At 34.5% G+C, this 15,951-nt stretch overlaps 1 pseudogene; it reads right to left on the bottom strand.

Annotated features, from left to right (window-relative positions):
• Nucleotides 1-1,427: 1,427 nt before the first annotated feature.
• The window catches only part of LOC122356846, a 15,275-nt pseudogene continuing 751 nt past the window's right edge, over nt 1,428-15,951 (bottom strand).

Here is a 15,951-nt window from a genome sequence, read left to right as displayed (position 1 = left end):
TTTAAAAATTTGAATGAGCAAGGCGTTACGCGAAGAAGCAAAAACCGTTACGAAATGGCTGAGGTGGAAGTAGTTTCATGGGTTTTCTGAGGTACTTTACTTCTAGACAAATATTAAGTAAAGGTAAATAAGTTTTGTGAGAACAATGCCGTTAAGTAAGTTATAAGTTAAAATATGTAATTAAAACCTACTGAAATTGATTCTTTTAATAGTTAGGAAGCGTTAGTCTACGTGTAAAAAGACAAACATGCTAATCATATGGCAGTTTTTTATACATATTCGTATGAACTGTTAAATATTTCAAAACTATCTGGGGTTTTTTACCATTGGATATGTTTTTATTTTGAATGCACGGTAAACTGTATGTGGCATTTAATTCAATGTAATATCTGAGAAAGATTCATTAAATGGTAATAAACATCGTTATCTTATCAGCAAAGATCAATATGATCGACCATTTGCGTATGACGGTTAGTAGGCTACATAATCAATTAATTAATTTCATTATGTATTTTAAATTGCGGGAATCTGGGATTGTATGACATAATTGCAAGTCTTAAAAAGCCTTACGTTTGAATTTAAAAATAAACGCATACCCCTTTTACTGTCGTGACTACAAAGTGGCGCAGTTGCTCAACTTTTTGTAGCTATTCCTCATCAAACCTAAATGGCTAAAACTCATTTCTCGCATATGCACAAATAAATATCAAACAAATATCACAGTTAGTGCAGGAGCATTGGAAGATAAGTTTAGTGCATCAGAAATATAATGCTTGCCGAAACCTGGATGCAGAAAAAGTATTGTAGAATAAATTTTTGTTTAATTAAATACCAGTAGGTCTTGCTTATAATACAGTCGTATGGTTGGTGTTTGATATGACTTAACTTTGACGGCACACGACAGAAATTGTAAGAGAAACAACGTCTTTTAAAGCAAACAGCCTTTATTTTTGTCGTAAATTAGACAATAACGCTCAACGCCGGACTGGCACTGACCTAGTGCACGTAAGAAAGTAAAGCTGTAGAATTGCAGACGGCATTCCCATGATGCATCTGCCAGCTCACAGTCCTGAATAAACATGCCATTACCTTGCCGGCATAAAATGTGCATTTCAGTATGAACAGACGATCTGATCAGAACTCAAGCAGTCTGGAGAAATAACGCGTGCATAGAGAACATACTATGCGGTTTGATCCACGGTAATACCAGGCCGAAATGCAGAAACTCGCCCCAGAAACGGCTAATTTTAAAGATTCTCGAGGCGCAGTGACTCCAGTCACGTGAGGCTTTAATGTGCATGTTATACCTTCTCTTTAAACCGAAAATAAACCAACAGAGTCATATTTAAAACGAGCTGGTTTTCTGGGAACTCTTTTCTTGCTTCATCGCGACACCCGCCGCCTTTTCCGATTTCTTCTTATTTTCCTCACGCAAAGTCTGGATTAACGATAATTTGATTACGCTGTTCAGACGGCTTGTTTAGCTCCACCTTCACTCCTTTCTCGCCGCACCTTCCGAAAAGACGGCAAACGCAGATACCTCAGAACTTTACACGGTTTTTATTTTTGCATGAAACGCTGCCTGTTCGGCTTTGAGGAACGTGAACGTGCTGTAAATGTCCTCATCCTCAGGCCTTCCACCAGATTTGGAGAAAGGCAGCGCTCCATCACTTGTCCGCCGGTGGCTCCTCTCAAGCGGTGTGAATGGGTGCCGCCAGAATGAGAGTACAAACGAGAGTCCAAAGCTGATAAAACATTGCAATGATTCACTCAAGTCCAGTCCGTCAGGTAACATCTTGAGAAGTGTTTATCAGAAAAATCCATTATTAAGATGGTGTGACTTTAAACTGTTTAAACGGTTTGTGATCACTTAGTAGTTTTCAAGACCCAAAGGGCTTAAACATCCATAGAAAGCGTGTGTTTCACAGTCGTAAGTATTTGAAATTTGTTGCCAATCTGTGCCTATTTCTGTCCTGATTCAGACAAGAAAGCTTTATTTTTTTCAATAGACAATGCAATATCGTGGACAGAGGAGTTTAGCGTTAAGACGCCTTTAGCTAACGTGCCGCTTTTTATCTTCTCAAGACATTAACTGTCGGACTGGAGGATGATTGTGATGTTTTATCAGCTCTCTTCTGACGGCACCTATTCGCCGCAGAGCATCCGCTGCTGAGACAGCAATGCTACATTTCTCCAAATCATCTGGCCTTTTGGGATTTGAACTCTTTGTGTTCAACGAAATATTTCATTCATTTATTTTCGAACCGTTAGCTTACCTGTTAGGTACTTTTCTTTAGCTACTACCATCGGCATCAAAATACCACACACGTAATGGCATATCTGCACAACAAGACAAAGTTTAGGGATTAAAACATTGCACGGGTAGAGTGTGTTGTTTATGTGCTTCATCGATGACGATGATGATGACCTTGTCGCAGCACGCAGGCTGGACCTCGTGAGGGTTTCGCTTATCAGACCAGAACAAAACCAAGCGGTCAAATTTGGGTTGATGTCCGCAAACTGTGCTTTGCCTCTGGAAATATCCGCAGCACGCCCCATTTTCCTGAAGACACGAAAGCGACACAGAAATCAGTCATGAGTTCGGTCCATCGTTAGACAACCATCGTAAAACCTAAGCTGCTCAAAACTGTGAAATCAGCGCGATTACATGCACGGTGTTTACTTAGTAAAATATAGACCATAAGGTCAGCTAGACCGAAAATAATTAGTTTAGAGATAATCAGGTTGGATTTAGAGAAGAGCACTTGTAACTGAAGTATGCTATGCTTGTTAGCGCATGTGATGTAAATGGCTTTGCTTACACGGGTTATAACAATTTTGGTTTTGTCCTACAAAAATGTCCTTGTAAATCTCTCATTATTAGGCTTGGGGATGGAGAATCAGTTCCACCTTTCACTTCTCAAGTGCAAGATCTTTTATATTTAGGTGATTTAAACAGGCTGCGTGAAACGATTTGTCTCTGAATCATTGGTTTAAGAGAGTTTTTATTTGTTCATGGTATTCAGTGCAATTAAATGCGTGAAAAAGAGAGCTTGATATTTAAAGCGCTGGAAGTGCTACGACACCCAAATTATTCTGTATTATTACTATATTATTATCTTGATTCAGTTTTTCTTTTGGAACGGATTGATCACAGGCCTCGTTGATCAGAGCTAATGCACCTTTTAACTGAACATTTCCAAACGATCCACGAGTTCTGTTTTTTTACTCCAAACGGCAAGGTGCATGAGTTTCAAATCGGCACAGAACCTGTGCGAATCGAATGAAATCAAAATTACAAGATGACTCGGTGATGCTGTACGGTGGCGCGAGGAGAGATTTACAAGCAAATGACCGATCTGAATACAACTCTGTGCACTTAGCAAGACAAAAATATGTACCAATGAGTACATATCACTGCGGCTTCCTAAAGATTTGATTAATAAAGCATACTTTTCTCACAGTTGTTTAAAGAATGTGACGTTATGACTTCAAAGCAGTCGTCACACGCCTAGATATTGCCGCTTTTTCATGCCGTCTTCACAAATGTCCCGCTTTCGCATCGAGGCGCTTTCAAATTCTCGTAGATCACGGAGTACAGAGATGTATTTGAGAGCCTTTTGCTAACGCTTATGGGTAGTTTTGGGTTGGAATTAACGTGAATTGCAACGAATAAAACTTACAGCGATATGCATCTAATAAAGAGGTGCCAGGGTCCACGATTGAAGCTGTGTTTTAGCGCCGCCGCCGTGGGCATTCCTCTTTGAAACGTGCACTAAGATGCATAAAACAGAGGTACGTGATTTAACTATATATTTTTTCTAGACTTTTTTTGTAAATGCATTTTTCCCCAGCTTTGTCTCCGATGTTATCGCTCATATTAAAGTCGCATCGATCGCTGACAATGCCGTCACCCAGCGTGCGTGACTGGAGCTTTTTAGTGATAATGATAAATTCCATTCGCGAGAAATAACAGAGCGACGCAAACAATGAGAGGCCAGGTCCGGCAGGAGGCTAGGATAGGAAACGGCGGGCGAGCGCGCCTTCCTGGAGAGGGACGAGAGGAAAGGGCCACATGCTGGATAAAGAGCCGCACGCCAGCGCCGGAGCACACTGCTGAGGTGCGAGAACGAACCTTTCACACACTAAGCGCCGCACGCGACAGCACGTTTCTTCACACAGGTACACGCTGAAGCCTCAGACTAAGTTTACTGCAGAACATCACACTAATCATTATGACACAACTTATCTTGCGCTTCTGACACAAGATTTGCCTCTTTTTTGAGACTGTTATTTTAGATCATTTTAAGAGAATGTTGTAGTTTTTATTCATATTTAATTTTTTTGTTTTACTTTATTACATCACGTTTAACTAAATAAAAATGAGAAAATATGTTTTTGATGTATTTATAAACTTATGTATTATTTATACAAAGATTTGATATAAAGTTTTAATTACAAAATTATATTTTAGTTAAATATTTTTAATAATAATTTTTGTTAGTTTTAATTATATGTATATGTATATATATATATATATACATACACACACACACACACACACACACACACATATATATATATATATTTAAATCTTTAGTATGATTTTATTTAATTTTAATACATCAATTTTTTTAAATACATATTTTTAATAATAATTTTGTTAGTTTTAATTATATATATATATACACACACACACACACACACACACACATATATATATATATATATATATATATAAACACATATTAATATATATATTTAAATCTTTAGTATGATTTTAATACATCAAGTTAAACTAAATAAAAACTTTAATAAAAAATAAAAATTTATTTTTATAGAAAGTCTTTTTTGTCATATTTTGTTTTATTTATGTCTATGTAGTTTTAAACAATTAGTTTGATTTTACTCTTTATTTTATAGCATAAACTAAATGAGAAATGAAATGCTAAAAGCTTTATTTATATAAAGCTTTGATATAAAGTTTCATTTTAGTTTTACAACATTTCGTTTTATTCATGTTATTTTTAGTCATTTTCACATAAACGAAATATTAAAAGAATTTAATTTTCCTTTTTTCTATAATGTTTAAAAGTGTCAAGATTCACATTTGGGTTTAAGGTAAATATTTATTTCTAGTCATTTTATTTCGATTATTCAGTCTGAAAAAAAAAGTAAATAACAAAAAAATGCTTGCATATTAATTGCAATGACAGTTTATTTCTAGTGTCATTTATTTCTATTTTCAATTCATTTATATTGACTATTATTATGGATTATTATATTAATCTGTCGAAATGCAAATATGATGGTTAATGAGCAGCTAGTACAATATTAAATATAAAAACGACAATATTTATTACATATTCAGAAAAGAAAGAGATCCTGGAAAAACGAATCATCTTCCTTTTTTATACGAGAAATCCCTAATATTACATTAAAGGGGCTGAATAGTGTTTTTGTCATTTAACTCAAATCATCTGTGCTTTCAGAAAATCTATCCTCGAAAAAGACTCAAGAGAGGAAAACAGGATGGTGGCGAGACAGGTGAGTGTCAAAGGTCAAGCAAACGAACAAGACCACAGACCAGCAGAAAAGAGTTTGATAAGACATGCACGCGATGGTTAAATATAACTAAAGTGTACGGCTTGCACGGTTCGTGACTCGTGAGCTGTTTTAGGATCTCTCCTCCTGGTTTTCTCTGGAGATTGCAATCGGCGAGGTTAATGGGATTAGGCTGAAATGATGCAGGCGTCCCGGCACGTATGCAGACGCTAGACGATCACGACCTGAAAACCTTGGATACGGGCCGAACATCGCCGCGCAAGTTAAAAAGACAGACTTCAAGAGGTTACAGATGACTAGCGTACCTTGGCATCCCAATTCTTATTAAGATAATATATGCATGTGACACATCTCCCATCACCGTTTGGGTTGTCCACGTGACGCACATAACCAGAGCCTTTCCCCGGATAACACGCCACCATCGCCTGTCAACAAAACAGACAGTTACACTCAGCTTTAGGCACTTTTCGCACATATCTCACACTTTTTAGTATTTATCTGAATCAAAAAAAAAAAAAGGTTTTGTTATCCATTCTTCTTTATTAATAAATTTGTATTCAGTGCAGTTAATTCCTGCAAAAGTATAAAATATTTGACAAGGTTAATATAAATTTTTTTCTTCTATTTAACTTAATGATTTTAAATGTATAAAAATGTTTTTATTATATATTATTTTTATTTTAATTTTTTTATATATATGTACATTATATGTATATGTACATTATATTATTTATATATATATATATATTCAATTTATATAGATATGAATTTTAATTTATTCATTTATATATATATATATATATATATATATATATATATATATATATATATATATATATATATTTTATATATATATATATATATTTTATATATATATATATATATATATATATTTTATATATATATATATATTCATTTTATATAGATATTATTTAGATATATTATATTTTATATATATATATATATATATATGAAATTTATATAGATGTATTTTTATAGTTTTTAATAATTTTTGTGCATTTAAAAATACTTTTGTTTATTTGAGGAAAAATAAATACATTTTTAGTTCGCATAACACACCACAGTGTATTTTTGTATACACTGTACACAAACTATTATTACATTAAATAGATTTATTAAATGCAATAAATTTAGCGCAAAATGTTATATATATATATTTGTGTGTATTGAGTTCTGAAATATGATTAGAGCGGGCTTAACACAAACTATACCCACATGAGCGGACTTCAGATAAAGTGATAAAGGTTTTGCTGAGACCGATGTTTCCAGGTCAAATCAACGCTTGTCAGAAATCAAGCCAGTTCTTCCACATTCTCCACGATTACAAACATCATAAACACGAGGCACTTAAAAATTAAAATTAAAGCTGCTTCCCGATGCCACGGAAAAACCACTTCCCATGAGGAACCGTTCTCCTTCGCAAAAGGTTCTCTGCGGAGAAAGAAGGTTTTTCAAATTATAAAAAGGCAAGAAAGAGATGGTTCCTTAAAGAACTTTTGACCGATTGACCAAAAAGTGGTTTTTTTTTCTGTGGCATTGTTGTGAAGAACCTTTTAAGCACCTTTATTTGTAAAGGGTCCTGTCTGCGGTCCTGAGAAGTAAAGATCTGCAGGAAGTGCGCAGTAAAACATACTTCTCAGTTTCTCAGCATTTCCTCCTTTACAATGTGAAAGGATTTAAGGTTAAATGAACATTAATACCACGAAAGCCATCAGATTTGCCAGAAGTGCTTCTTTTTGATTAGCTTTTTATTTTTTATCGTTACTATAAAAATTATTTGTGCTACAATTTATTTATTTATTTTTATAGTATTTATTTTTTTTTTTCAATTAATGAGTTCTTTTTAATCATTTGGGTGAATAAGAAATAAAAAAATATTTAGTGTAAAAATATTAAGTAAAAAATAATTCATTGAATTAATTAATAATGGGTTTATTTTTTCATTATTAAATTACCAAATATTATTTATGAAAAATACGTTGTATTATTTTTACTAATTAATTCATTTTTTTAGTTTCTTATTATCTGAGCAAATATGATATGAAAGCAAATATTTTGCACTAAAATAAAAAACACTAGAATTACTAAAGTGTCTAAATTCATTAGCCCTATAAGCAAAAACACCTTCATAAAATGATTTTTAACTATTAAAAATGCTTTTGTCCTTTCGTTTCAAGTAAATTATAAAGTAAATTATTTGAGTGAATGCAAAAATAAAAATAAAATAAATTCATTAGTACAATCACTACCACAATGTTTAAAAACAGATGATAATTTAATGATTAATGAGTTTAATGATTTACTTTAATGATTTACTAATGCTACTGTAATTGTATTAATATATTTAATTTACTTATATTTAATCTATTTAATTTATTTATATTTATTTATATTTAATATATTTAATTTAGTTATATTTAATTAATTTTTATTTAATATATTTAATTTATTTATATTTAATATATTTAATATAGTTATATTTAATATATTTAATTTATGTGTAATATATATTAAATTTATTTATATTTAATATATTTATATTTTTATATATTTAATTTATTTATATTTAATGTATTTCATTCATTTATATTTAATATATAATTTAATTAATTTTTTTTTACCTTTTTTTTTTTTTTTTTTTTTTAGAACATAGTTTTCCTAAACGTAACAAAATAGTAAATAAAAATATTTTGTTGATAATCACACGTGTGTGTTCGCTCGCTCGCGTGTGTGGCGCTCTCTACGGACAATGTGGTGTGTAAGCGCTGCTCTCACACACTCCCGAGCAGGCAGCTGCCTGGCAATTGTTTCCTGAGCGTCACAACATTTCGTGCTTTAACCTCGCTGCCGAACCTCCACCTCCACGTGTGAGCGCGAGAGACAGAGATGAACTGATCTGAACCCCGGATGCTTGGCCTCCCGCCAGAGGAAGCAGTGTTTTAATGATCCTGCTAGTGTGCGGCGCGTGAGGAGATGAGCTGGAGATGGCTAAACACATCTGCCGCTGCGGAGAAAGTGTGAGGTCTGCCGCACAAAAGGGCGGCGTAGCAGATAAACAAGAAAAAGAAAGAACGCGATAAATCTGGTCTGGGTGGCGTGGGTTCGAGGAGGGGGCTGACTTCAAAACACACGTGAACCTTCCTTCCCCGCCGTACTCACGCTTCCCGTAAAACCCCCAAAAAAAAAAAAAACAAAACCAGTTACAGATAGCGTCTGCTTTTTAAATGAGTCACTTCACTTTACAAAAGCAAACAAACGTAGACTTCACTTCATGGGTTTTAAGTCGTGCAGCTTAATCAGCAAACTCACAATTCTATTCATTAGTTCAGTCACTAAATGAGTTTAAAGAAATATTTGGGGCAATTTGAAAACAAAATACGCTTTAAAATAAGAGTATGAAAAAGAAAATAAACACTTTTTTTTTACTTTTACGGTTTTAATCATTTTAATATATATATATTTATTAATAATTATTATGAATATTTAAACTTCCATCAATTTCACGTGGTGAGTTTGATGGATTAAAAATGTATTGAAATCATTTGAAACTATTTTATCGATTATTCGACTTATTGTGGAACTAAATCAGCGAATGATGTCGGGCGTTTTTAATTATTTGTACATGATTAATAGGAACCTTTTTTTTTAACTATTTAAAATAATCAAATGGATATTAATATTAATTGAGTAAATATATGAAAACTAAATCAGTTCCATGCATTTAAATTGTAACGTTTTTTAAAGGATCACACGCTCAAAAATTTTTTAATTGGGTGAATATGTGAAATAAATTATAAATTCAATGCATTTAAATAGTAAAGTTTTTTAAAATGATCACATGCTCAAAAAAAAATTAATTGGGTGAAAACGTGAAACGAATTATAAATTCCATGCATTTCATGCTCTTCAGATCAGGTTTCTCGTGCACTAAATGTGGCACACATGCGGCTCAAGGTGCTGCTGAATGGGTCTCAGGGACACCGCTGGGCTCTTACAGTAAAGGATGTGTTTCTGTGGGATGCTCCGTCCTGCTGGTGTCGTTCTTCCGCATTCCTCACAGCCTCATTAACAGAGCGATCCGGCCTCGGAGGCCTTTTGTTTACATTCCAGCCGCTGAGCCCATGTCGGAATATTAAGAGAGTTCCTGCCCTTCCAGCCGTAAACTCAAACAGCAGGATCCTCATTAGTGAGGAGCTGTTCACACAGATGCATCACGGACTGTCATATAATCTTAACGCGACTCGGTCCAAGATAACGTCTTGAGAAGACGCTTCTCCGGCGTAAAAGCGGTCCGCCGTGGAGAAATCCGCAGCGCCACGCGCGAGAAAATGGCTCTAAACGAAACTTATTAAAACCATTTGTTTCATGCAAACACGGTTTTTAGCCTCTCAAGACGCTGCAATGTTTTTATCAGGCCTCGCTCTGACGGCACCCATCCGCGCCCATTACCGAGACGCCGTGCAATTTCTCCAAAATCTGATGAAAAAGCTTTTTTTCTTGTTCTTAAATTTCGATAAATAGAGAGGCCAATGAAGAGACTTTCTTTTAAAGAGCGTAGGTTGCAGGAAAGCATTACACGTGACGCGTTTGAGACGGAAAGTAGCTTTTAATGCACGGCAGAAAAACGCCACTATTGCTTTTTTCTCCGAATGTGCGCGGCTTGTTGTCACGGTCCTTTCACTTCCACGTGCCTCTCTTACAGTACATGAGGTGAAAGATAAAAGTGCTGCATGCTGCAGGAAACACCGTATCTCGACGCATTATTAAACGCTGAATATTTAACATAGGAAGTCAAAAGCAGAAGCTGACTGTGCCGCTCATCTGCACGAAAAAAGATGTGGAAGAGATGCTAATGCATTTAAACCCGATTGCACCTAAATCTGAGATACGGGATCGAATCAGCAAATGGCACGAGCGCAATGTGGCATTATTCGTTTAAGTAGAATTAATTAAAATGCAGATGAAAAAAAGGGCATTTGTTTTGTCGATAAAGCATTTTATGGACAATAAACGCTTTTAGGGTCCTGCAAAACAACTGATTATTGAAACAATAATATTTGGCTTGATAGTTTGATAAGAGAGGTTTGGCACGACCAGCCTCACGCCACTGTTTGGTTTTTTGTGTCCGTGCGCTCTCAGCTAACCTTCCCGGCTCCAATCAAACTCCAAAAATAAATCAAGTGAACATAATAGGAATAAATAAATACATTGACAGACAGACCCTCCAGAAAGTCACCCGGGACGGTGGACGATTTTCAGATTAGGATTAGTTTACATGGAAAAAAACTAACAGCAAGCTTATTTGTTTTATTTTTCCAAATTAAGCATTTAAACTGAGCTCAAGGATAACTCTTGGAGACTTTGGGAAGTCTATATGCTTAAAGGGATAGTTACTTAATTAAATTTGGTCATTCAGACTATATATATATATATATATATATATATATATATATATATATATATATATATATAATTTATATATAATTTATATAATATATATTTAATATGATTTATATGTATATATATATATTGTATTAAATATATATATATATATATATATATATATATATATATATATATATATATATATATATATATATATATATATAATACTATATATTTATTTATTTATTTATTTATTTATTTTGGAAGGATGGATTTTTGGTGAACTATCCCTTTAATGAAGTCTCTACAGTGATGCTCTCTGGATATTTTTAATTTGATTGATAATATCAAATTTACACAGTCCCTCAGGACACAACAATTTCCAAAGAAGGAGGAAAAGGAGGACGACCTGAAGAAAGCCACGGCAAACATTAACCCATGCAGAACTGATTCATAACATTTACATGAAAGCTGTGATCTTTACATCCAATGAATCCTGTCATTTGCATGCCTTTTCTTTATTTCTTTCAATAAGTCGTTGTAACTTTTGAGTTTCTTGCTCGAGGAGTGTAAACTTAGACTTAACTTCTTAATGCTGTTAAATGAGCTTTTGGTTTTTTTTAATGCAAAACATTATGCAGATGAGCAACGTGCTTCGAATAATCGCATCATAAGCTGTTCTAAAAAACGCAGAAAAAGGCTAGAAATAAATGAAATGTTGTTCTAAAATTGCATAAAAGCGATTAAAGAAGCCCCATTTTTAAAAAAACGCCGATGTTGTTTATTAAAAAAAGTTCATTACTTCATAAACTGAGGATGTTTAATTAATCTCTAATGATTTAGCTAAATCATGCCAGGTTTCATTTATCCGCTCTCTTACCGAAAATGCCGTTTATGTCAAATCTGAGCCACTTTATACAGTAGTCAAGTATTTATTCAGAGCTCTAATTCACGCATTAACATTAAACAAACAGTTCGAGGCCAACGTTTACGCATCAGCAAGAACAAAAGATCAAGACAACAACACAGGCTTCAACGAAAAACTGTAAGCCTACCGATTCGCTCTGAGAGTTGCGTTAGCGCTCTACCCGAGCAGCAGTCTAGACATAAAGTCTTAACAGGTTTAACAGGAGAGCGTTATTAACCATTACGCTTTAACACGCTTGGCGTCCCTCTTCTTGTTCGCCCCAACAGCTGCGAACTACGCGTTTCTGCCTGAGAAAACGACTCAAAGGAAGAGTTCGGCTAAAAACGAACTCCATCAGAGATGTAGATAAGCTCAGAAGAGCCGCACTGCACCGGTGTCTCTGCGGCGGATGGGTGCCGTCAGAATGAGCGCCGATAAATAAAAAAACATCCCAATAATGCACAGGTACGAAAGCGCACCCATCAACGCCCATTGAGTCCACAACAACCTCCAATCCATAACAACTGTCTCTCATTTAATTTTTATCGCTTATCGCCCATTTGATTGCGCAGGTACTACTTAAGCCGGACAATGACGTGTTTAATACGCTATAGACGCCTGTTCTACTGTTAAATGCTATATAAATAAAGGTGGCTTGACTTCTTGAGACATTAACCGATGGCTCGGAGCGATGAGGATCGCCGCGACGCTTTTTTATCAGCTCTCGACCCGACGGCACCCATTCACTGCAGAGCATCCCGCCGATGCAGTGCAACGTTCCTCCTAATTTGAAACCATGCAAAGTAGAAAAGGTCTGAAAGCCTCAATGCAGAACGAAAAAAGCCCTCTGAGGCCACATCCACATGACTTCCAGCAAATTAGGTCAAAAGTCGGTAAAAGCAAGACTCTCTCCGCACGCTTTGTTTGCACAGATCCACTCACACGAACGACGAGGTGCACAGAGAGGCTATTGTGATGCCGCCACCGTGAAAAACACGCCACACGCTTGCAGGGCAATATAAGAGGCCGCCGCATCGTTTGCTGACCTTCGTGGTCATTTCGAATCGCTATTTTCTTACGTGGAACTCAAAGGGAGAGGTTTTGAGGAATGTTCATGCTGTTTCTTTTTACCGCCACGCCTGAATTCGATTCCAGTCAACGAGCAGAGAGAGACAGAATCAAGGCTAAAGTGAGAGTCAAGCATGTTATATATGATTAAAAACATGCTGTTTATGTATTTTTCGAACTCTCAAGGCTTCAAAAACAGCCTGAAACAGTTAAACGTAATCGAAAGATGCAGGTCTGACTCTTTTAGTAGTTCATAATACTAGTTAAGCATGTTTTTGTACTTAAATAAAATATTTAAAAATCTAAACTTGTTTTATTTCGCTGGTTGTCGAAGCTAACATCTAATTTTTCTTTAGTTTTAACTTCATGCGGAAACCATTCAAACTAACAAACAAAAATCAATCCAAAAAAATAACAAATACATAAAATATTTAATATTTCTCATTTGTATGCAGTTAAGTTGAAGCGCTGAACTCGCTACAACTGAAATAAAAACAATAAAAATAAATAAATTAAATGTATTAAAAACACAAGAAATGCAAAAATTTAACATTTCTCATTTTCATTTATTAACTTAATGTAATAAAACTGAAATAAAAATAAAAAAATCTAAATATTAATAAATTGTATGAACGACAAAAAAGTTATAAAAATGGAAAAACTAATTAAAACACTATGCTCGATCTCATATTTCGTAAGAAATGAGCAGCTAACGTGATTAGAAATCTGTGTGATTTGGCAAAGCTACGGAGCTTGACGGATTACGCCTAATCTCTTTAACTCTGAAATATTTGCCAAGCATAAGCTTTAGACAAGAGGCACGGAGTCTTAACTCGCCAATTAAATAAAAGTTAAATGCCAGAGAAAAAGCAATAGCGAGAGATCTTGGTGACGAACGGTGGACACGAGAAGAGCGAGCATCAAGGTGACTCTATTTCTAATCCTTGAATACGAAAGAGGAGCTGGCGGGGCGGGATGGGTCCCCAGAGGTCAGAGGTCACCGAGAGGAAAACAGGGGACATACAAATGCAAATGTGCTCCTTAACTCCCACCGACTGTATCCTGACCACTTTAACGCCATTTAGAGTCATTTCTTCCAGACCTTTTCGAAAGGCGCTAATGTGAAATATGAATAGTATGAAAAAAAAGTGCACTTTTTGAGAAATGACGGCTTTATAGGAAAAATTTTAGCATCACTGTGTACTGTTATACGCTTTTGTTAACATTTAGATGTTATTTTATATGATTTATTTTCATTTTAGCTCAAGTTTGCCTCATTTTGTTGTGCTTTTCAGATTTGCATCACCATTTATTCATAAAAAATACCTTAAATGTCCATATAGGCCTAGTTTTTTAATAAGCTCGAGTTGTTTTAGCACTTTAATTTAAAGAAATACAAACCCCCCTAACATTAGACATGTTGCCTTGACAACTAAGTAAAACTAGTTTATTTTTTGTTTATATTATTTTTATTGCATTAATTTTATTTTGAGTAATTTTATATAGTTTTGGCTATTTTTTTATTATTTTATCCTTTCGACTTTAAGCTCTGATTCAGTAAACACTGTAACTACAATAAAATAGGTTTAACTTTTTTATTAATTTAACTTTTATTTGAACTTTTTAATTTTAGTTCATTTAGCGCCTCGATTAAAACTACACAAAAATGAGGCAAATAACATATAAAATAAGTTTAACTCTTTTACATTTTATTTTCAGTTAAATTAATTGAATCAAATTTTGTCACGCTACCATTTTAGCTTTAATTGTTTTAGCGCTCGACTTAAACCATTCGCAAACTTCCGCATGAAAAAAAAAAACATTTCTAAAGCAATATGTGCAGACAAAATATATTTCCATCATTTAGGATAATCGCTTACACTAGAAGAGCATTAGAAAAAAATATATAAATATATTTATATTTATATATATATATATATATATATATATATATATATATATATATATTTTTTTTTATATATATATATATATATATATATATATATATATATATATATATCATTACAGAAAAAGCTAACAGAAATCTAAAAATAAATACTCACTGTCATAACTTTTCAACCCATCCCAAAAATAAAGGAATAAATCACAGTTTGCCTGAAAAAAAAAAGGAAAGAATGCAGCTCTGTTTCCAGTAGCTCACAATAATTATATCCAAAATGAACACAAAATATCTATAATAAATAGTAATTAATAGGCCATATCAGCCAAGCCTGATAGCCGCTGAAATTCAACCAATTAGGATATTCTTCGTGAAGTTTCATGTCTTTTGGAGCTCGACAGCCGATATGCATTCACCGCATGGAAAACAAGGAATGTTTCTGGTGTTATATGAAAGAAGCAACTAATAAAATACAAATATAATGCATCCGTCTCACGGCTCTCCTTAGCGTGTTATGCGTTGCTTTTGCTTGCTTGCTCGAATTGCATTAATAATAATTAATAATCGCACCAGACCGCGTATTTTCAGTTATTTAATACATTACATTTGCATTATATTAGTTGCTTCTTCTGAGAAAAGCGTGCATTTGTCGGATGCACCTCGCGAGGCTGGTTTTGAGAAGCGTTTTATTCACTTTCTGCCTCTGGATAATCAGCGCTTTTTCCACTGGTGCAGCTTGGTGCTCGTGACTATCACCCCAAACAAAAAGAACAAGGCGATGCTTATCCTGACCAACAAATAAAACGTGATAAGCTTTAGTCAAACGCAGAAAAGAACATCTAACGGTTTCTGCTCCACTTTATGGAGCGATGAACAAATGCAGTGGAAGTCAGTGAGACTCTTTCGATTAGTTAAAAGCACGCCACGCGGACCCTGGAGCGAAGCAGCACGGGAATATTATTTTTCCTCCACGCCAAACACCGTTAGGACCGCTTTAGAGGTGATCTTCTTCACATGCGCTTTTTTGGCACCTTCAGACTTTTTAATGAGCAAAAAAAGCAAGTTTTTCACGCCCGTGGACCGAATCGTCCATACTTACTTTAGT

The sequence above is a fragment of the Puntigrus tetrazona genome, chromosome 13, assembly GCF_018831695.1.
Source record: "Puntigrus tetrazona isolate hp1 chromosome 13, ASM1883169v1, whole genome shotgun sequence".
NCBI lineage: Eukaryota > Metazoa > Chordata > Actinopteri > Cypriniformes > Cyprinidae > Puntigrus > Puntigrus tetrazona.
This window is presented reverse-complemented; position numbering and strand designations above follow the sequence as displayed.